General features: G+C 39.5%; 1 protein-coding gene across 3 annotated transcripts in view; it reads left to right on the top strand.

Annotated features, from left to right (window-relative positions):
* APH1B (aph-1B gamma-secretase subunit) overlaps positions 1-12,351 on the top strand; it is an 87,787-nt gene that overhangs the window by 45,721 nt on the left and 29,715 nt on the right. The gene's annotated exons all lie outside the window — the stretch shown is intronic.

Raw genomic sequence — 12,351 nt, 5'->3', positions numbered from 1 at the left:
GGAATAGAAAGGGATTTCTCTGACCTGAAAAGAAGACATCTATGTAAAACCTGTATCTAAGGCCATGCCTAATGATAAAGTACTGAATGCTGTCTCCACTAAGATTGAAAACAAGGCAAGAATGTCCACATTCACCACTTTGATTCAACATTGTACTGGAGGTACAAAAAGACAAAAGGAAATAAGTCATCGATCAAAAAGGAAGAAATAAAATTTTCTTTTTTCAGATAATATGAATTATTAGTGTAGAAAATCCTAAGGAAGCTACAGAAAGGTGATTACAACTAATTAGTGAACTTAGTAGGGTCATAGGATATAAGACCAACATAGAAAAATCAATCATGTTTCTCTATACAAGCAGCAAACAATTGGAAATTGAAATTGGTTGGCTCTCTGGAACTAGTTTGCTTCTCAAACTGTAGTGAAGGGCCATTTTAAAAAAAACCTTCTAATTCATTGCAGATCAATACTTTTGTAAAATACAACAAAAATGAATTATTATAAAAATGTAATAAAACATTCAAATTACAAACCCAAACTTGTTGTTGTTAGAGTCAACAGATATAAAATTACATTCAGTAAATAAACCAAAGCAAACATAGAGGAAAAAAAGAATTACAAAAATGTATACGTTTTATTGACCATGTGCTTATAGGCAGTTAATATGGAACCAATATTATACTCAAAACTTTCTGTTCTATAATAACTGAACAAAATGTCATAATGAAAAGGATATTCTCCATGTTGAATGCCTATTTAACACACCATGAAGCTTTTTTATGTGATAAATAATCTTGTATCCTGTTTCTTAATTTACCTAGTCTATTCAAAGAATAAAGCATATTTATAGTATTTCTGTGTTTATCATACTAGTTACCAAAATATACCATAAATCTACAATAATGGATATGGATAGAAGATTCAGGAGCAGGCCAATGTGTATATGAAAATCTAGTATATAATAAAATCAGCATTTTAAATTAACAGGGGAAGAATCAGCTATTCAATATTTGGGCTATTTGATAATTTGATTATATTCGGGGGGAAAATGTACAGGCAGGTCTTTTACTGTAAAACAAAATCTAAACATTAAAAATTCAAATGCAAGAAGTAAAACTATAAAAGAACTAGAAAAAAATTAGACTACAGTTGATCCTTGAAAAATGTGGGGGGGGTAGTGGTGTTGACTCCCCCGCCCCCTGCATGCAGTTGAAAAATCTGTGCATGACTTTTGACTCCCTAAAAACCCAAATACCACTAGCCTTACTGTTGACTGGAAGCCTTACTGATGGCATAAATAGCCACTTATCACATTTTATGTGTTATATGTATTACATACTGTTTTCTTAAAGTAAGCTACAGAAAAGAAAATGTTATTCAAAAATTATAAGAGAATGGGAATGCAAGCTGGTGCAGCCACTCTGGAAAACAGTATGGAGGTTCCTCAAAAAACTAAAAACAGAACTACCCTACAACCCAGCAATTGCACTACCAGGCATTTATCCACAGGATACAGGTGTGCTGTTTTGAAGGGACACATGCACCCCCATGTTTATAGCAATACTATAGACAATAGCCAAAGTATGGAAAGAGCCCAAATGTCCATCGATGGATGAATGGATAAAGAAGATGTGGTATGTATATATACAATGGAGTATTACTCGACAATCAAAACGAATGAAATCTTGCCATTTGCAACTGCATGGATGGAACTGGAGGGTATTAGGCTAAGTGAAATTAGAGAAAGGCAAAAATCATATGCCTTCACTCATATGAGGACTTTAAGAGACAAAATAGATGAACATAAGGAAAGGGAAACAAAAATAATATAAAAACAGGGAGGGGGACAAAACAGAAGAGACTCATAAATATGGAGAACAAACTGAGGGTTACTGGAGGGGTGGTGGGAGGGAGGATGGGCTAAATGGGTAAGGGGAATTAAGGAATCTATTTCTGAAATTGTTGCACTATATGCTAACTAATTTGGATGTAAACTTTTAAAAAGTAAAAAATAAAATTGAAAAAAATTGTAAGAGAAAATACATTTATAGTATTGTACCGTATTAACATTGTAAGTTTACATCATCTGTTTACAAGATGAATTGTCTGTCAGTACCTACATCAGTATTGCCTCAAATGATACAAAACAGTGTAAATGTTATATGTATTACTAACACTAGACATCAAAAATGAAAAGATAATGTGAAAAAGAAACTCATATTTATTTACAGGTATAAGAACTCATGCATTGAGAAGCAGCAATATGATTGCTTTATGATAACCATATTTTTATGTAATCAATAAGATTGCTTCATGGTAGCCTAGCCTACACTCTGATGAATTAATTGTTATAAGATTATTATGGCTTACAGTATTACAGTCATATTCATAATACAGTATTGGAAATATTGTTGCTAAAAAAAAAAACGCTTGTGAATGATAGGCTGATATGCAGTTTCTCTAATTATAAGAAGCATGCTGTAATTCCTGAAAGCAAAATTATAAAACAGAAAACTAACACATTATTAACTTTATGTTAAATATCACTCACCTTATGCCTATGTGAGGATAGGCTCTCCACTCCCATACAGGTTTCACATGCAGTGTTCTACATGATGAACACTTAGGCGATGATGGTAATGGTGACACAAAATGTCTCACACAATTACTGTACAGTTGTTAGATTTTCATATGAAGACACACATATATACATAACACATAAGTTTTTTGGCTGTACAGCATGATTGATTATTAAATGGAAGTGAATCACCATAAAGGTTTTCATCCTCATCATCTTCACATTGAGTAGGCTGAGGAGGTGGAGAAAGGAAGGATCAGTCTTGCTATCTCAGGGCTGGCAGAGGTGGAAGAGGTCAAAGGGGAGGCAGGGGAGGCAGGAGAGGCAGGCACACTCAGTGTAACTTTATGGAAATACATCGCAATTTCTGACTTTTTGTATTTTCATTTCTCTAAAAATGTTTCTATCCAGTATCAATTGTTTTTCCACCGTTTGTTTTAGTTTCAGTGCCTGTATCATAGAAGGGTCTATGTTGTAGAAGTCACAAGCGGTCTTGAATAGTCAGAACCCTTCTGCCAGATTGTCTAACATCAACTTGTTTTCTGGCTTCTGTGACTCCTTCTTTGTCTCCTTCCTCATCGTCTGGCACTATTTCCAAAGCATTCATTTCCATCAAGTTGTCTTCTGTTCATTTTTCTGGTGTGGTGTCTATTAGCTCTTGAATTTCTCTAAGATCCTTGAAACTCTCACCCTCCACCTTTTTTTGCCATATATAATCTCTATGACTGGCCCTGTTGTAAATCCTTTGAAGTCATGTTTAACATCTGAGCACAGCTTTCTCCAGCAGGAATTTATTGTTCCTGGCTTGATGCTTTCATGGCTTTTTCTATAACAATGATTGAATCTTCGATGATGTGATCCTTCCAGACTTTCATAATGTTTTCCCTTTCAGGGTTCTTTTCCATAGTGTTGACTATCCTTTCCATAGAGTATTATGTATAATGAACCCTAAAGGTCTTAATGACCCCCTGATCTAGAGACTGAATTAGAGATAATTGTGTTTGTGGGTAAGTAAACCACTTTGATGCCTTCTGTGATGAGCTCATGGAGTTCTGGGTGAGTAGGGACATTGTCCAGTATCATAAGAACTTTAAAAGGCAGTCACTTACTAGAGATCCTGTCTGGCTCAGTGGGAACAGCATGCAGTTCTTGATCTTGGGGTGGTGAGTTCAAGCCCCACATTGGGTGTAGAGATTACAAAAAAAAATAAACATTAAAAAAAAAAAAAAGCCTGGCTGTCACTTACTGGCAAGGTACTTCCTAACTTCAGGAACATTGATGGAACCAATCCAGAAGAAGAGTTCTGTTGTCCTCTTGTCGTATAACCAAAAGATTGGCACCTGGTCTTTTTTTCCCTTCAAGGCTCTGAGCTGAGTAGCATTACAGATAAGGACAACCCTGACTGCATCTGCACAGAACAGTAGAGGTAGCCTCTTCCTTCCTGCCTTAAATCCTGTTGCTTAATTCTTTATTAAGAAATGTCCTTTGTGGCTTTTTCTTCCCCCCTAGAATAGGGCACTTTTGTCTGTATTAAAAACCTGTTCAGGCAGATAATTCTTTTTTCAACAGTGATTTTCTTAACAGTGACTAGGAGCTCATCTGTTGCCTCTTGGTTGGCAGAAGCTGTTTCTCTTGTTATCTTGACACTTTTTAAGCCAAACCTCTTTCTAAAAGTATCAAACCACTCTGCTGGCATTAAATTTTACAGCTTTCGATCCTTCACCTTCCTTTTGCTCTGAGTTGTCACATAATCACTTTTCTTTTTCTCAAATCATGATTAGAGTATATAGGAATGCCTTTCTTATAGCAAGCCTGCACTCACATTAAGGGTGCATTTTCAGTACAAGATAAAGGTGTTTTGCAAAAAAGTGCAAGATTTTTTGCACCTGCTGGCATAGCTGCAGTGACAGCTTTGTGAATTTCGGTTTTGTTGTTGTTGTTGTTTCCCACAATGGTCCTTACACTGGATTAATTTGCCTTGGAAAAGCAGGCAACCGCAGCTGCAGACCTCAAAGTATGGTGCAATTCCACTTTTTCTTGTAACATCGTGACTTCTGTTTCTTGGCAATGTTTCCAGCATTACTTAGTGGTACTTCAGAAGGGTCCTGTAGTGGTATTCAAGGTTTATAGTATTGCACTAAACATAATGAAAACTATGTGAGACCTGAGAGAGATCACTTTTTACTGTGATATGCAAAAATACTGGAGAGGTAAATTGGTCATGCAGAGACGATTAGCGTCACACAGCGTTTTAAGCAGATGCTTGCAATGCTTGAGTCCACCTCAATAGCAACAGGAGGTGGCTGTGAACTATTACAGTAGTATGTTATGGATTGCAGTTAATTTTATGCAGTTAAGATTTAATGCTGCATTTTTGTGTGTTTACATTTCTCCTGACTAAATGGCGCCATGTAGGTAAACTTTCACTTTTTATGATAGATTTGTGTATATTTCATGGAAATAAATGATAAAGTAGACCATTATCTACATCTTTTGTATGCATGACATACCTAACATTTTCTTAATTTTTTTTATATTTCTAGGCTATGCAGTTGTCTAAGTTTTTTTAAATTGTTGCAAGTCTCCAAAATTTTTTCAATAAATTTATGGAAAAAAGTCTGCCTGTAAGTGGACCAGCACAGTTCAAACTTGTGCTGTTCACGGGTCAACTGTGGTTTCATAATCTTAAGGTAGACAGAGTATTTCTCAGCACTTTACTATAAATCACAAAGGGGAAAAAATGGATGGATTTAACTGCATAAAATTTAAAACAGCAAAAGATACCCTAAAGAAGAAGACTGGGAGAAATATCTTTGGCATATATTACAAAGAATTGCCACCTATAATAAGAAGCTTCTATAAATAAAAAGATGACTGATTTAGTGAAGTGATCAAAGGAGGTCAACAGATAATTCACAGTATATAAATGTAATAGCCAACAAACATAAGATAAAATGCTAAACTATTAATATTAAAAAAATATAACACAATTTTTAGATTTATCAGATTGTCAAAGGTGAAAAAGATTGATAATATCAAGGGTGGTTGAACATATGGTGGAAACAGCATGTTGTGAGATAGCAAATTAGTACAACCTTTTGGGTGGTAATTTAGCAAAATTTATTGTATCTATAAAATGTTGAGATATGCATATTTTGAGCCAGCAGTTCCTTTTCTGGGAATTTATCCTATTAAAATATATCCAAGTGCAAAAGGATCTTGCATTAGTATTGGAAGGTAAGGAATTTGCAATGTCTGTCAGTACAGCTTTGCCTCAAGGAGCAGAATACTTTATAGCCATTAAAAAGAATGAGGATGGGGGCTCCTGGGTGGCTCAGTCGGTTGAGTGTCCGACTTCAGCTCAGGTCACGATCTCACGGTCCGTGAGTTCGAGCCCCGCGTCGGGCTCTGGGCTGATGGCCCAGAGCCTGGAGCCTGCTTCCGATTCTGTGTCTCCCTCTCTCTCTGCTCCTCCCCCGTTCATGCTCTGTCTCTCTCTGTCTCAAAAATAAATAAATGTTAAAAAAAAAAATTAAAAAAAAAATGAGAATGTTGTTTGTTTTATTAGGAAACAAAAGCAAGGTATAGACCATTCTTCCATTCAGCACATATTTCTTAGGCTAGGCATTGTGCTAGATACTGAGAATACAAGAGTGAAAGTAGACAGGTATGATCCTAGCCCTTGTAAAGCATGCAATATGTATCCTATTAGTCCATTTTATTAAAAATTTAAAATAAATATTAAAATATGCACACACTTACATAAAAGCCAGAAAGATAAAACTAAATTACTAGCAATTTTTATTTTAGGAGTTAGGATTATGGGGGACTTTGGGTTTTATACATATATTATTTGTATTTTTTAATTAGCATATATTGTTTGTGTAATCAGACAAAATGATAAGCCCTTTCATGATTTTTGTTGTCCTTATTAGAAAGTGGATATCATTCGAGGCCTTTCACAATCTGATCCCAACCACTTTTTCCCTATCTTTGTTTCTCAGATGTTCCCAAACACATCCCTGAGAGCTCTTATTATCCACTGTGGACTTTCACACCTCTACCTTTTTGCTTTTGTTTTCAGTTTCAACCAGAAAGCATCCTATTCCTCCTTCAAGGTCCTGCTCAAATTTTACCCTTTGTGAAGTCCTTCCTGATTAGACTCAAAACAAATGGCTTTCTCCACTGTTATCCTTCAGCATGTATTTTCTTAAATCAAGGAATAATTTACATATGATAAAATGCACAGATTTAGAGTATACAATTGGATGAGTTTTGACAAACGGATACACCTATTTGGTAAACACCACATCTATCAAGATATAGAACATTGCCTTTCCCCAGGTGGTTTCCTCATGCTCCTTTCTAGTCTGTTCACCCCAGAGGTAATTGCCAGTTACAACTTCTATCGCCATTGATTAGTTTCACTTGTTTTGAACTTCATATAAATGGAATAACACTAAATGTACTCTTTTGTGTCTGACTTCTTTCATCTAACATAATTTTCTGAAACTGATCCATGTTTTTGTGTATATCAGTAATTTACAACTTTTTGCTAAATACCATTCCATCTTTTGGATATACAATTTGTTTATCCATTCTTCTGTTGATAGGTACATAGTATTCTTTTCATATTACTGTTCTGTATATTATGTTTAGTGTTTTCTGCTTGCTTCCCCAAAAGACACTGTGATACCAGTTATCACTGAATATAGGAACTCTATCTAAATCATGTTTGAATCTCCATCACTTAATCTATGCTTAGCAGACAGTAGTTATTCATTAAATTTTTGCTTTTGAATAAGGAGGTGTGAGAAAGGAAGGCAGTTGGAAATTACTTTGAATGATAGAGGAGAGATCAAGGAAAATGCTGTTCTGACAAAATGTGTGAGGTTTTCCACACCAAGCAATTCTCCAGTTCTCAGTGGACACTGTGTAGATGTTCTATAATTTAACTCATTTCTAACTAACTCCCCAGACCCACAGGTTAAAGGCTCAATCCCACAAGACTGCCCCCACTTCAAACACCAGTTTGTCTGACACCAGTTTGTCCCAGATTGTCACTTGTACTTCTGACCAGGCATAAGTTGTAAGTTTCCATGGCTCCCTTCTCAGGTCTGATAATTTGCTGGAACAGCTCACAAAACTCAGGGAAACATTTACTTATATTGACTGCCTTATTATAAAGGATATTACAAAGAATACAGATGAACAGCCAGATAGAGAGGTACATAGGTCAAGGTGTGGGGAAGGGGCACAGAGCTTCCGTGTCCTCACTGGGTGTACCACCTTCCCAGCACCTCCAGGTGTTGGAAGCTCTCTGCACCCCATGGTTTAGAGTTTCTGTGGAGGTCCCATTCTATAGGTATGATTGATTAAGTCATTGGCTATTGGTGATTGAACTCAATTCCCAGGACTCCCCTGGAGGTCAGAGGATAGGGCTGAAAGTTCCAACCTTCTAATCACATGGCTGGTTCCTCCGGCAACCTGCGTCCCATCCTCCAAGCATCACCTCTTTAGCATAAATTTAGGTATGGCTTAAAGGGGCTTATTATGAATAACATTTGGGATCTCTGTACCAGGAACTGGGAACAAAGACCAAACACATATTTATTATTATATTACAGTATCACAGGAGATTAATCCAGATTTCACCCAGTGGCTAAGAGAAGGTGGTAAGCTCCAAAGCATGCTTGTCCAACTCCATGAAAGATTGTACGTTATTTAGGAAAACTTTTTTTTTTAATTTTTTAAAATGTTTATTTTTGAGAGAGTGACAGAGCGTAAGCAGGGGAGGGCAGAGAAAGAGAGGGAGACAGAGAAGCCAAAGCAGGCTCAAGGCTCTGCACTGTCAGACAGAGCCGGACACGGGGCTCAAAACCAGGAACCATGAGATCATGACCTGAGCCAAAGTTGGACACTTAACCGACTGAGCCACCCAGGCGTCCCAGGAAAACTTTTCAAATGGTTATGTGTTGGGTGGCTGGGAAGGAAGGAAACTAAGGTGCATGAGAACTATTGTTGGATGTCTAGGTATCTTGGGAAACTAGTTTCAGCAGACGAATGAACTGGTTATATTACCTGACTCACCAGGAGCGTCTTTGCTTCTTGTAGAGAAGGTAGTAGACCCTGTCATCACTGACAACAAAGTTCCTATAGAGGTCTGCATCTGTCCTTGAACCTGTGGCCCTGTGTTTGTTGTTTTCATTGCAGGTAATTAAAAGTTAATATTTGATACTAGTGAACTCAAGCAGAAACAATGACTTTGACTTCCAGTATCAAGAGGTCAGAGCTGGTCATGTGAATAGAGAGCACACTTCTTCCTGGGCTCCCACCCACAGGGTGGGTCCCAGGGAAGGTGCCAGTCCTGGGCAGGCTTCTTCTAGATGGACCAGGAGGATAAGCTCTCAATGGAAACTCCAGGACAGGGCAGGGTGTCATTTGGCTGTGTGTGGGCACATATTTAAAGTGTAAAATTTGACCAGTCTTGACCTATGCAGAGAAACCATCACCGCAAACAGGATAATGAACGTATCCATCACCTCACCAGTTTCTGGTACCCCTTTGTAATCCCTTCATCCCCCACCTTCCACCCCCACCTCATCCCTAGGCGACAACTGATCTGCTATCACTATAGTTTATTTTGCACTTTTGAGAATTTTATACAAATGGAATTAAAGTGTGTGTGTGTGTATGTGTGTGTGTGTGCATGTGCACACGTGTGTATTTATTCCTTCTCTCCAGTTCAGCCGTCAGATAGAGAAAGTTCAATGAATGCATCCTTAGGACACATTTGGTTTGCAGAAGTAAGAGGTGAGGGTTACATCCCAGGAGCTGTGCTGACTCCTTTTTCTACTTGCAGTTGGCAACCTTTGGACCGACTTTTCCTGAACAGAGGCCAGGGGTTAATATGACCAAGCAGAGTGGAGGCAGGAGGTGGTTGTTGACTTTCCAGAAATTGTTGGCACAAATGCCTTTATTTCCTTTAGCCTTTGGGGCTTTATGAGGTTGTGGCATGATTGAGATAAGCATAGTACGTTCTATTATAAGAAGGTGTTTTCATGTCACTGGAGCTGCGAAGGGCAGATCATACTGTCACTGCAGATCCTAGAGCCGCAGGAGCTGTGTCAACTTAGCCCAGAGCAAGAGCCCTGGTTTGGTTTCCTGCTTACAAGGGCAGTGTTTCCTCTTACCCTGGGTTGTGAGATAATGGAGTGAAGGTACGTTCAGCCTAGGATATACAGGTGGGAGACTTACTGAAGCCTCCCTGGTTGACCTGCAGTCATAACAATATGCTGACCTGGTTGCAATGATTTGTTTATGGTGAATAATTCTATTACAAGGCACTGTGGCCTTTATCCCTACCCATTCAATATAAAATGAAAAGGCACAGGTAGAGCATGGGGCCCCTCCTCTCCAGCACTGTCTGGGCCTATGCCTTCTCTCCCACCCTCTCGTAGTGGAGTCTGAGCCAGATGACCATAGAGGATCATGCACTCCTGCCAGGCTGTGTACAATGTGGACATAGATGGCAATGCCAGAATGTGCGGTGGGCACCTCTGCTTCCCAGCAGGCCTCTCCAGAGGTCTCCTTTCCTCTTGTCTCAAGACTTCTCCCCATACCTGAATGGAAGGCAACTTACAGCCCCTTCCAATATGAGGGGCCAGGCCCAGCTGACAGTTCAAGGAACTCAGGTTTCAGGCATTTGCTCTCTTCAGGCTGGCCAGGACTGGAAGAGTGGAGACAAAGCAGCAATGTTGGGACTCTGAGATCAGGAAGAGGATGTTGTCGGGGAGGTGGGGGGGCGGGGGTGGGAAGAGGGGAGTTAGCACCTGGCACTTGGCCAGGGAAGTGCAGCAAGGTCCCCTAACAGGTTAACCAGGCATCCTTGTGCCTTTAGCTCAAACTCCTGCAAAGTCACCAGAATGCCCTAGATCGAGTCACTACTGAGCATCTGGACCCCAGGGCCTGGCCAGGGGACATTGCCAGGGTGAAGAGGGCTGGGAGCCCCCATGGAGCTACAAGAAGAGGTGTGAGGGAAAGGAGATCTATGCCTAAGGTCTGCTGCCCTGTTCACCTTGTCCTGATTTTCTGTCTGCCCTCTTTTCTTCTGTCGTCCATATCCACCCACCTGGATTCCCCCATTTTCTATCTCTCATCCCCCATCCCTTGCCCCTCAAAACTTTGTTCTTAGGTTGATTTTGCATGAAAGTTCTCTAGGTTTAACTCTCACAAAGGGTATGTCCCAGGAGGTGAGCGGTCCATATCTGCACAGTGGTTGTGCTGGCCTCTGGCCATATGTGGCTACTGAGCACTTAGGATGTGTCTAATGAAACTGAGAAAAAACTTGATGTATTTTCCTTTTTTTTTTTTTTTTAATGTGTATTTTTGAGAGAAAGAAAGAGAACAAGTGGAGGAGGGAGAGAGGGGAACAGAGGATCTGAAGCTGGCTCTGTGCTGACAGCAGAGAGCCTGATGCAGGACTTGAACTCTTCAAACCACGAGATGACCTTAACCAAAGACACTTAACCAGCTGAGCCACCGAGGTGCCCCTGATTTATTTTACTTTAATCACTTTAAGTTTAAAAGCTGATAATTGATTCAGTTGTTGGGAAAACTTTTAAGTGTGTTTGGAGCAACTCCTGGCATGTGAATCTGCTTTTTCAACTGTAATTTTGTCAAATCTAAATACAGATCAGATATTTTCAATGAAAGTTCAGCATCTGAATCAAGATGTGCTATAAATGTAAAAATACACAGTAGGTTTCAAAGACTTACTACAGGAAAAAAGAATGAAAATAACCTCATATCAAAATATTGATTACAAAGTGTAGCGTTTTGGACCCACTTTTTTCCTTTTGGGAGGTGTGGCTACTGTGAATGTTCATGTGTCTTGCATTATGTTGTCTTGTATTCTGTTGGGCTTTGTGCTCCAGAATGTCCATATAGCTGGATTTACAAGAGGAGGTAATGGCCAACCTGAAGAAGGACTTGAGTGTCACCTGGCATCCCATGGCTCTTGCCACCTCACATCCCGGATCATCAACCCTGATGAATCTTGAGTTCAGGGAATGGGGAGAGAGGCTATGGAGAGACGAGGGAGATGATTTCTGTTGCTCGCCCCAGCCTCCCCTCCCCTGTCGCCCCAGCCCCAATGGGAATGAGAGTCACAGGCACTCTGTGTATGCCTCGCTTCACCTGTCCTCACCCCAGAAGGATGCTAAAGGGGGCAAACTGAAGAATCCCTGTGTTCTGACCAAGAGACCATCAGAACCTGGAGGGTTCTATTCTAAAGTGTTTCTATTCTAAAGCTGGGTCCACTGTTTTATCACCTACTGGAGCAAAATTACCCTTGGACAGTTCATCTATTTCCATCCTTGGGCAACTAAAGTGAAGACTGGAAGCTTTTCTAAATAACTCAAACAATTTTGTAACCGGTACAAGACTGCCTCTTTTAGCAAACCAGAATATGAAATCTGGAATTAGATAAAAATTATATGGAAGGCGATAGCATGTTTTGAAAAAAAAAATCCAAAATAGGTAGCAGGCAAGCTAAAGGCTACCAACCTACTAAGTGCAGTAGCTACTAAGACCCATTCTCTATATTCATGTCACTTTGGTTAGGAATGCCTCCCTCTTTCCATCCATCTGTTCAAATGTGACATATTCTTTAAGGCACAGCTCAGATACCCGCTTCTCTCTGAGCGTTTCCCTGATTATTCTAAACTTCCCAGCTGTACTCACTAAGCAGCTGTGTGATCCTAGGACTTTAC

This window comes from Panthera onca, chromosome B3 (assembly GCF_046562875.1).
Source record: "Panthera onca isolate mPanOnc1 chromosome B3, mPanOnc1 haplotype 2, whole genome shotgun sequence".
Taxonomy (NCBI): Eukaryota; Metazoa; Chordata; class Mammalia; order Carnivora; family Felidae; genus Panthera; species Panthera onca.
Note: the sequence above shows the minus strand (reverse complement) of the source record. Positions and strands in the feature narration are given on the sequence as shown.